This window comes from Antedon mediterranea, chromosome 7, assembly GCF_964355755.1.
Source record: "Antedon mediterranea chromosome 7, ecAntMedi1.1, whole genome shotgun sequence".
Classification (NCBI taxonomy): Eukaryota; Metazoa; Echinodermata; class Crinoidea; order Comatulida; family Antedonidae; genus Antedon; species Antedon mediterranea.
The window spans coordinates 9,033,875-9,044,937 of NC_092676.1; the positions used below are offsets into that span (position 1 = coordinate 9,033,875).

Here is an 11,063-nt window from a genome sequence, read left to right on the forward strand (position 1 = left end):
TGGATGAAGATCATTGACTCGTACTTTCAAATCATGTCGAACTTTGTTCTTGCGTGCTGACTTCGCTGCCTCTTCAGATGCCATTTGATAGGCAAGCGATAGTTGGTCTCTCAGATCGTTGACGTACTTTATTGGGTCAGCGTTACCAAATCCATCTGGGCTAATTCCAAACCGTAAGTCAACAGGAAGTCTCGCCTCTCGTCCGAACATCAGAAAATAAGGTGAGAAACCTGTACTGTCATGCTTCATACAGTTGTAAGCATGAACCAAAGCACTGATATAGCGACTCCAGCTTTCCTTCTTTTCGCCTTCGAGTGTATACCTAACATATTCATTAAAGTTCGATTAAAGCGTTCAGGTTGTTCTAGATTAAACTCACTCACTCTCTTAACTATCTTTTAACTTCCCAGAGACGAGAAGTGTTTACACCTACTTGTTCATTCCTTGCAAGACATGCTTCCTGATGATGTCATCATCATGTCAACCCAATCACGTGTGTCCTCCGCAAGTAAAAACGCACTTGATGAACTAGAAAAGGAAATAACTACAAAACTTAAAATTCTAACCGCTCACAAATTTGATGACAAAGTGGAAGAAGTGAAAGATGATAAAGAAAAAAAAAACAAAATCTGTAGAAGAGTGGAGGAAAGAGTTTAGACAAGACAAGAATATTTCTTACAAAAAACGCTGCTTGCTTATTTTTATTGCTAAGGTCAAGTCTGGGGGGTCACGTCATCAAGCCTAGATACTTAGAGTATCCTATTACAAACAAAAACTTCAATGGACTGTTTTGATAATAATTCAATGATTATCTGACAGTGAATTATAGTACCCATGTAATATCATGGGACTCATAAATACCAGAAATGCTTTGGGATTTGTTATTAGACTCTTTTCCCAGCCGTTTTTTGGATTCAATACCTATAAATTATAGTCGAGTTTCCATTTTAACAAAAATGTCAAAGTGTAGTATTATACTGCTGCTTGATTTCATCTAATGAATGAGTTATCTCGTATGACGTAGCGGGCTAGAGCAGCAGCGTGAAAAAACTTAAAGAAGTGGAATCTTAATAAAAGTGATTGTTGCGAAAAGTGTTGTATAGAAAGAGAAAGTGAAAAACATATGTTGTACACCTGTAACAGCATTCAATCAGATTTGAGGAAGTTCCGTAAACTGATCGTTAAATGTATTCCGACTAATGAAACATTACGGTCAGGTTTCCCCGAATGGTAAGACATAATTATAGGAACTCAGAACACGCTTGTTAATGAACTCATCTCTTTATTTACATTTAGTATTTACAAATCTTTCATTATTATAAAACAAGCAAACGGATTATCACTTGGAATTTATTTAAGATTTAATTAATAAAAGCAATATTATGTTCAAAATGTAAAACTATACAATTTTATAAAAGTATCCAAACAAAACATAATCTTATAATGCAATATACCATTTTATCATATTTATTTATATTATATCGAATCTCTTTTTAATACTGAATATCAATCTTTATATCGTTTTAGCTCTGTAATATAAATTTTCTCTGTATACATGTTTGTTTTATCTAGACTTCAACACAATTTCAAAATATTTTACATAATCTTCCTCTGTCTGTGTAATATCACTTAAATATTCATTGATAAATAGATAGATAGACAGACATATATACTGTAACCTTCACCATATTGTTGTTTATCATTGCAATAAAAGTGGGTTGCCCCCACAAAAGAGAAAAAAAATATATATTGCTGAAATTAAGCCTCAATAAATAATATTGTTGAGAAGAGGAACACATTTATACAGTATATAACTATATCCCATTTTCATGCATAAAGCAATAGTATCTGCCTCTGAAGCACCACCATCAAGATATTATTTTTTTTAAATATATCCCATGTATAAGCAATATTATTATCTATCTGCCTCTGACGTCTCCAAGCACCATGAACAAGCATTTTGGAACATTTTCATCCACGGTGACGCTTGTAATGTCTCCCGCCAATCTTGCGGCATCCATGGCCATTGCCACGTCAAAGTTGTACGCTCTGGATGAGGCATGATCGCCAGATGACGGCCATCTGCGGAGCAAATTGCCGCTACGCCATTGGGTGAGCCATTGGGGTTCAACGGGTATTCAGTTGTCACTTCTCCTTTGTCATCGACAAAGCGCACTGGTGCAAGATTTTCAGACAGAACTGTGTCTTTTGTTTCTTTGTTAGAAAACTTCATGTGCCCTAGAGAGAAACAATTTGAGTTGAGTAAATTTAATAACATTTTTAGTTAAATTAAAATATAAGTTTGTACTAAGCATCCATCATTATCAAGAGGTATCAATATCTAACCTTCTCCATGCTGTGTCCAGACACCAAGCACAGAGCCTTCCATTCCTTTCAGCATTAAAGCAGGGCTTTCATTAATCTTTACAGCAACAAAACGAGACTCAAAACGCTCGGAAAGATTATGAGCAAGATGGACTCCTTGCTGAGCTGATGCTGCGTCTAAAAGACAATAACAAATAATTCATAATAAACAGTCTGTCAACAAATGGATATCAAAAAGTAGTTCATATTTTCTTTTTATTTGTCAAAGAGGCATTACCTGCTTTACACCGGTGTCCTACTACCACTAAACTACTTACTAAATATACCTCATGATACCTTACCTGTAGTAAGCTCCTTGGTGACATCTGGAGCAACCCAGCCTAGCAGGCCCATTAGTTGGCAGCCATTGCATACACCCAGTGAGAAAGTGTCTTTCCTTGCTCTAAATGCATCAAACTGAGCACGCACAGCTGGGTTGAACAAAATAGTTGCTGCCCAACCTAAAATGATTAATAAACATTATTTAAATAAACTAGAATAAATATTTATTTAGGTTACTATCTGTCTAATACTAGTATAATACTTGGTTACTGCTCCAGCATGTATTTTTGCTATGCTACAAAAAGTGCAATCAGAAAAATATACCTTTTGCAGAACCACAAACGTCTGCAAAACTGAAGCCACCAACAAAAACTACTCCACGGAATTGATCGAGGGTGACTTTCCCGCAAGCTAAATCTTGCATATTGACGTCCCATGTTTCAAAGCCAGCCATGTGTAGTGTTGAACTCATCTCTCGATCTCCATTACTGCCTTCCTCACGGATCACAGCAACCTTTGGTTTCATTCCATCTATGGAAGGCCAATTATGATTATGTATATGGTAACTAATGAGCCAAATTTAACTCGTATTACTTTAACAAATTAAAATTCAGAACAAGATAATCAATATTCCAAAATTGGTTCTAACCTTTAGAGCATCCCTTTTTAACAGAATTCAAATTTGTTGCAACGGGGTAAAAGGTTAATTTAAATGGTGGTGCTGTTCTATTTGCTAAATTGCGTTGCTCCACTTCAACACACTCTGGATTTGCTTGTAGTTTTTCCAGTTGAAAACTAGTCTCTTCCCACACGTCTCTAAGAACAGTCATCTTTTCATTCAAGACTTCTTTCTCATTTACCGAGATGACAACCTATAATTTACATGTAAAATATTCAGATTCATTCTAAAAACCATCATAAATGATAAATGATCGTAAATAAATGTTCAAATATTGCTTCCATTTAAAAAAAAAAAAACTTACCATTGACCCTTGACCTGATCCACTAGAGTGACCAATTAGAGAACAAGGGACATTATTGTCACTGAACTGTCTACAAATGTCCTCACTAGCATTAGCTGTTACTTCTAACACCAGCCCTACTTCTTCAGCAAACAGAATATCAATTGCAGTTACTGAAAATAAATATATAAAGTCTTACAATGTATTATTGCTTACCAGAGGTTCTGGAACCATATGAAAGATTAAAATGACACTTTACAGATCCATTCGAGGCATTTATAGAGATAGCATAATGCTTACCATCAGGTTCGGAAAGTTTGACGTCAATACCACAATTCCCAGAAAACGCCATTTCTAATAATGTTGTTACAATACCGCCATCACTAATATCATGACCAGCTGATATTTTTCTATCCACAAAAGGATACAAAAGACAAAGTTGAATTCATATCTCTAAAGCTCTGTCTACACTATCAAACTTTATGTGATGTGATATGCCCATATATGGACATGATATCATATCACTACCATTTTTGGGCATTTCACTAGCCTATTTAGGCGCATCACATTTTTTTGTCAAACTAGTTTCATAGTGTAGACAGCGCTTTATATTATAACTACAAGTAAATGAATTTATTGTAAACGTCTAATTAATAAGTCTATGAAAATGACTACCTTTGATAAGATTTTGCGTTGTGTTGAAAGCCCTTACAAACGTTTCCGGTTCATCGAGATCAGGCGAGGATTGTCCGAGTTGATTATAGCACTGAGCGAGAGCACTACCACCTAACCGGTTATGCCTTTTACCAAATGAAACCCAGAGCAAAGTCCCTGAAATAGAATATGTAAAGTCTTGTTTATAAATATATTATATTTTTTGTTTGTTTAGGTAGTTAATTTAATTGTACCTAACAAAATGTGCAATGTTATATTCACTTTACCTTTACTGTCTGGACATTTAAGGTCAGGGGTCACAGTTGCAGTAATATCTGGGCATGCCACATACACAGACACAACCAATGCACCTAAAAAATTGTAATTGATATTTCATTATTAGTAAGTAAATGGGAAAAAAAAGTGTATTAGTGTATTCAAGCTTAACTTATTAAAATAATTCACAAGATTGTACATCAGACACTATACTAGTTATTAACAAGCATGAAATGTCTAACCTGGAGCTTTGATCGTTTCAGAGCCTATCCTGGCAGCCATACTCAAAGAGTCCTTCCCACCATCCACAGCAACACCCAACTTGCCCATCACCTCGCATGCATCATACAATGCAGCACCCTCACCAGGAAGCTTCGCTGGCCACATCCAGTTACTGCTACATTTGACATCTTTAAGATCGGAGACCCTAGCAAACACAAGATTGGTAAGGGCTTCTCCTACAGACATCCTGGCACCACAGCCAGGATCGACTAACCCTTTAATAGGCTGCTCTCCAATGGCTGTAGCTGAGCCTACAGTTTCAAAGTGGGAGAGTGCGATAACAGCAACATCAGCGAGTGGTGTGTGCAGGGGGCCTACACATTGCTGCTGGGCTATCAGGCCCGTGACAGCACGATCAACCTAACAGAAACAATATATCCTGGTTATACACTTTCCATATTCCTTCACACAAATAAATTATGCAATATTAAAGATAAACAGATCTTTACCTTATTAGTCAAAAATCTTTTACTGGCTACTGAAGGTAGACGCAGAACACGGTCGAGTGCACATCGGACAGTCAACCCATCAGGTAGTGTTAACTGCTTAAGTTTTGGTTTACATCGATCATACTTGAAAACCTGAGAGAAAAAAAAATATAATTCTATATAATTTTACAGACAGAAAGAGACACTATTATTATAACACATAATTATTTTCAATGGTTATTTATGATGAAATCTGTGAGATTGAGAAAAAGTGACCTCAGCTGAGATTTGAACCTGGAATCTTCTGCTTGATATGCAGACATCCTACCATTACACCACTGATGCATTCATGGTATGGTTCAAACTTATTACCGACACTACTCTACTATCAAGTCTCCATCATACCTTTTGCGGCATCTTCCCAAGAACCCATTCAAGTTGGAGATCAACTGGATAAGTAAGTGCTGTTCTTTTTATGCTTGGAGGTTCTGCATCACCCTTACCAGCTTCCACTTTCTTTTCCACCTCAAGACGAATCTGAAACAAAACAAAATATTTTTGTATTGCAAAACTCTTATGCACTCTATCTGTGCATGAAAAGGCATTCTTCAAAATTAGTAACACTGTAGTATTTAAACGTGTTTTTTCATACTTATCCCACAGTAAGCACAAACTTGCCAATTACAGGATGGATAAAATATTTTATAGTTGATCGTGCTTATAAACTAAGTTTTATTTCAGGCTTAGGGAGTGAAGTTGAAAGAGTCGTGAGTTACAACCCTTGACCTTGGAATTGGAAGGCAAGCATGTTAAACCACCAAGCAACAGCTCCACTAAAAAAATTTAGAATAAAGTAGGTAAAAAAAATCATCCAAATATTACCTTCCCATCACCTGTAATGTCACCAACAAAAACAGCTGGACATTTCTCTCTGTCACAAATATCTAGAAGTTTTTCTTGATCCTCAGATCGTATTAGTATGGCATTGGACTCCTGGTATTCTGCACCCCATAGTTCTAAGGTGTTGATGGTTGGATCACCTAGTTGGAATTCCTTAGCTTTTATTAGAGCACCTGCAGGTTCACATATCTCCTTTAAAACATTACCTGTACACAAAAAAATGATTTAATTGGTCAGATGTTAGCCATAGTTTGACATAAAAATAAGTACATTTGTCTGACAAAGTGTCCCCTTAATAGGGATGTCCCAAATGAGGGGTGCTACTGTACTTAGTAAAATAATAAAAATAAGCACATTGCATGCAAACTCACCATTGCCTCCAGCTCCTTGATCATGTATACTACATATAGGGTTTGTATCAACCATCTCAATGCACGCCCTTATAACTCGGTTTAGTTTCTGTTCCATCTCCGCATCACCGCGCTGCACGGCTTCGAAGTCCAGTTTTTCTGTATTGTCACCTTGAACTTGAATGGAAGATGCAGCGCCCCCACCGACTCCGATGCGATAGATTGGTCCACCAAGTTTTACAATTTTCATTCCTGCATGGTAAACAATTATTGATCAGTCAATAATTAGTTTTCAATGGAGAAATAAAAACAAAATATTTTATCAGGTTACTATAATCTTATTTTATATGACAGACATATAATATCTATGTGGAGACAACAATAATAAGAATTGTACAGTATTTTTTATGGTGTTGTATTTAGTTTGTTTAACAAACCTTTTTCTGCTTCGTCTTTAGTCGCATGCATACTCTCAAGCATCCCAATACCCCCGCTGAACATAATGGGCTTGACCCACTCTCTTCTGTCGCTCTCAGAAAGCATCATGCCAAATGAACGAGAGAAACCGGTTAGAACGGGTTCACCAAACTTGTTGCCGTAGTCAGATGCACCATTGCTGGCCTTTACAGCAACCGACAGAGCAGGCGCCATGTTGCTAGGATAAACCATATTTTTGTCCTCCCATGGAAGGTCATACCCTGTTTAAACAAATGTTCAATCAATGATAATAAATAATTAATTACACTGAATATATAACATTTATAAAAAGCAAAATTATGTAATTAAACAAGCAATTATGCCTGTTCACTGCATGCGTTACTTAATATCTTTCATCCCATACTCTATTTATACATATAAGTGCCAGTAAATGAATATCTTTTAATTGTTGTTACTTTGCAAATCTTTGATAAGGTTTATCCTTTATATCTGTATATTTGTTATGTTTTATTTTCTGTTATATTTGTATTTATTTTGATTTTTGAGCGAGTAAAGTCTGACATCAATTTTCATAAGGACTACAAAATCTAATTTTTAGATTTATATAATTTACCTGGAATGTTCAAATTTCCAAAACAGTAGCCTGCAGTGCCAGCCACTACATGTGCCCCCTTCCCTGCAGCCTGAACATCACGTATCCTACCCCCAGTACCAGTTGTAGCCCCTGGGAAAGGTGCAACCCCAGTTGGAAAGTTATGGGTCTCTGCTGTGAAGATGATATGCCTGAGTGGTTCAGATTCCTCCATCACACTTGCTGACCCGGGATTGGCTGGTTTGAGAACTTTGACCTTATGGCCTTTGATTGCACTGAAAATCAAGTAAAGTCATCAAAGTGAGAAAAAACAGACAACATTTAAAGCTCTGTCTGTCCCCAAATATGGTAGTGATATGACATCATCATATCCATATATGGGCACATCACATTTTTTTACATAAAAGTTGATAGTGTAGACAGAGCTTTAGGCAATACTTTGTGGTTCAACAAAATGTGAATAAATATCATTTACGATGGAAATTATGCCTGTAGTATTTTATGGGCTATTTCATGACACCTTCTAGAACTAATAATTTCAGGTATAATGCCTAATTCTGTCCAGCACAACAAGATTTATACAAGAGTCATAGACACCATTCCAGTGAACTATATCAGGATTCGATTCGGAAAATATGGATATAAATATAAAAGCCACGTAAAATGTTAAGATACCTGCTGTTATCCGAGAATTTAATGACGTTGTTATCATTGCTGGTAGCTTGCGTTGACATCACCATCTTGAATAAAGAATGATCTTTTTCTTCTCCATCGATTACCATCTTACCCTTAAAAAACCAATGACGACTATGCTCACTAGAAAGAAGACAGAAAGCAAGAAAAAACCATTTGTAGGAATATTTTCAGGAATTTCTAAATACAGTAATGAAAGCTGAGAAATGTTGCATAGATGAACAGAATTTAAGTAAAGAATGGTCTATGTCTTAGGATTATCCATGGTTACAAATACTATTTTACTTTATTTTAGGCTAGAAGGCAATAGACAATGCCACAATTGTTTTTCACCTGTTTTTTTTTTAGGTATATATTGAGGCAGATGGTATCTTTGTTCTTTTTGACTGTTTTACTTCATTTACTTTATTTTTACCTCATTTTGATTTAGCTATTTAGCATATTCTATTTATATCTCTATCCAATCACTGATAAACTCACAGCATTGCAATACTGTATTTTCAATAATTTAGGTTTGTATTAAATAAAGATATTACTTTTACAAGACAGTAAAGAATGTAAATAAATATTCATGACCATCATTCACAGATGGTAAAACTTCATGCGACTAAAACTAAAGTGCTTTGTACCTGTTAGACTGAGCCAAGTCAAAGAGTTCAACACTTGTTGGATTCCGTTTAACCTTTTCAATAAACATGTTGGTGTAAAAGTCTATGTCCCACGTATCAAAGGCAAGTCCTGCAGTAAAGAATAATACAAAATGTTTATAATGCAATATTAATAATAGAAATTTTCATCAACCATTTATTGGTCATGATAAGCTTTGGTTTATAAATTCAATAACAATGAATTCTTAAATGAACAATGTATCCACAGACCGATTAAATAATTACTGTACAGTAATATTAACTGGTTACTAGAACACACTTAAAAGAATATGAAATCATGTTGGATGTTAAGCTAAATGTAATGTTAAAGACCTATTCCCTACAATTTTTGCCTTGTCTTTTCTGTTTTATGGTAAATTATGATAAAAAGAAAGAAACAATACACATGCACAATGCATGTTATGATTTATAGAAAGTCTCTAAATGATTAGAATCAACTTATTTTTCAAATTTTTAACAGTTTTAAAGACGAAAAAGTTATCGCATACATATTTATTTTTACATTAAATGTAGTTTGTGACCTATAATTAGATCTAAAAACGTAGGAAATGGGACTTTAATCATAATATAATGATATACAGTATCAACACAAAGTTACCTATATTAATTTTAAAGTTAAGTTAATAATAGAAAAAACTGAAATAGAATTAAAAAACACAGGAGTTTAACACAGTTCAAAGATCATCTATACTTGGGAAACATGATTGAGAGTACTACAATCACCTAATTCTTTGTTTGCCTTTTCCAGAGCAACTTTTCCTTCACCTATAACATCAATTTCAAAGACTTCTTCTGGTTTAGCTTTAATTTCAAAGCTGCTGATTGGTTCGTGGTAGCGACATTCCGTCATACGATCGTGAAGTACGGCTACCAGTAGCTTCTCTTCCTCGGGGCTGATAGACGCAGCAATGCCATGATCGTCGGCTACGTTTATAAGATAGCGAATAGAACGCTCAATACGAGTCACATGGTTGATTCCAGCCGATTGGCAGATTGAGACGGCATTTGTTGACCAGGCCGTAGAGAAGTTCAACCTGTGTGTATAAAAATTAAACTTATTATATCATATACAGTAGATAGTGTAATGTAATGTCCATGATATTAAATATACAGTCAACATATTCTGCCATGCATGTTTATGCCCACCTTTCTTAATTTATGCCTATTACCTTATTGAACAACAAAAATTATGACTTTTACTTTTTCAGATATTACCTACCGAATAACAAAACATACAGTATTATTTATTAATACTTATTCTCAACTGAAACCGACACTAACACTGTACGACTAGACAAGAAGGGTAATTTGTTAATTAAAAAACATTTTCTGACCTAGGCCCAATTTCAATCAGAAGTCCATCAGGTTCTTGATCATCTTCAACTATGATTGACTTGGTCAGCAGACTAAATTCTTCAAAAGGGGTACCTAAGATCCATTGTATTTTCTTCTGTTCTTCACCACTGAGTCAATCTATGAAAATAATACACAGTTTAATTGACATTTTCAAAATAATATTAGTTTGGCAAAAAATTTATTAAAATTTAAATTAGAAAGGAAGAGTACCTACCTCCGTTTACTTCCACATTAAAACAAATTTCCGTTTTTAAATCTTGCAATTTAGAATTTTCCAACTGCTTTGCTAATTTCTTCCACAAAACATTTGAAGCCCCTGGGAGTAATGCCGGACTTTTATAAAACCGAGTAATGATAGTCATATTCTTTAAAAAAATAAATTATTAAATATTAGATCTATATTATTTTATATATTATTATTTATTATTATTGATGTTTACACTAAAAAAGTATAACTATAAAGTATATGACTTATAATAATAATAATAATAAGCTTTATTTAATCACGGATACTTAACTTCAACTGAAAGTTGTTTTTCAGTAAGACCGTGTTTAAAGGAAAACACCAACAAAAATAAATGTAAAAAGACCTTAATTACTATCAAAAGAGATAAAAAAACAAAAAAACAATTACAATGAAATAAAATGAACCAAGGGTACACTTACTAACTATAAAATTAAATAATACACTACATTTAAATAAAGCTACATGAAATTAGCAGTTAACAGTTTCTTAAAAAGAGAGACACTGTTCACATTTTTAATATCTTCATTTAGCTCATTCCTAACCTTGGCACCTCTATATGATAAGCTACGTT

General features: G+C 34.6%; 1 pseudogene; it reads right to left on the reverse strand.

Moving 5' to 3' along the window:
* Positions 1-1,349: 1,349 nt before the first annotated feature.
* On the reverse strand, positions 1,350-10,640 carry LOC140055706 (phosphoribosylformylglycinamidine synthase-like; annotated as a pseudogene).
* Between the last annotated feature and the right edge of the window lie 423 nt (positions 10,641-11,063).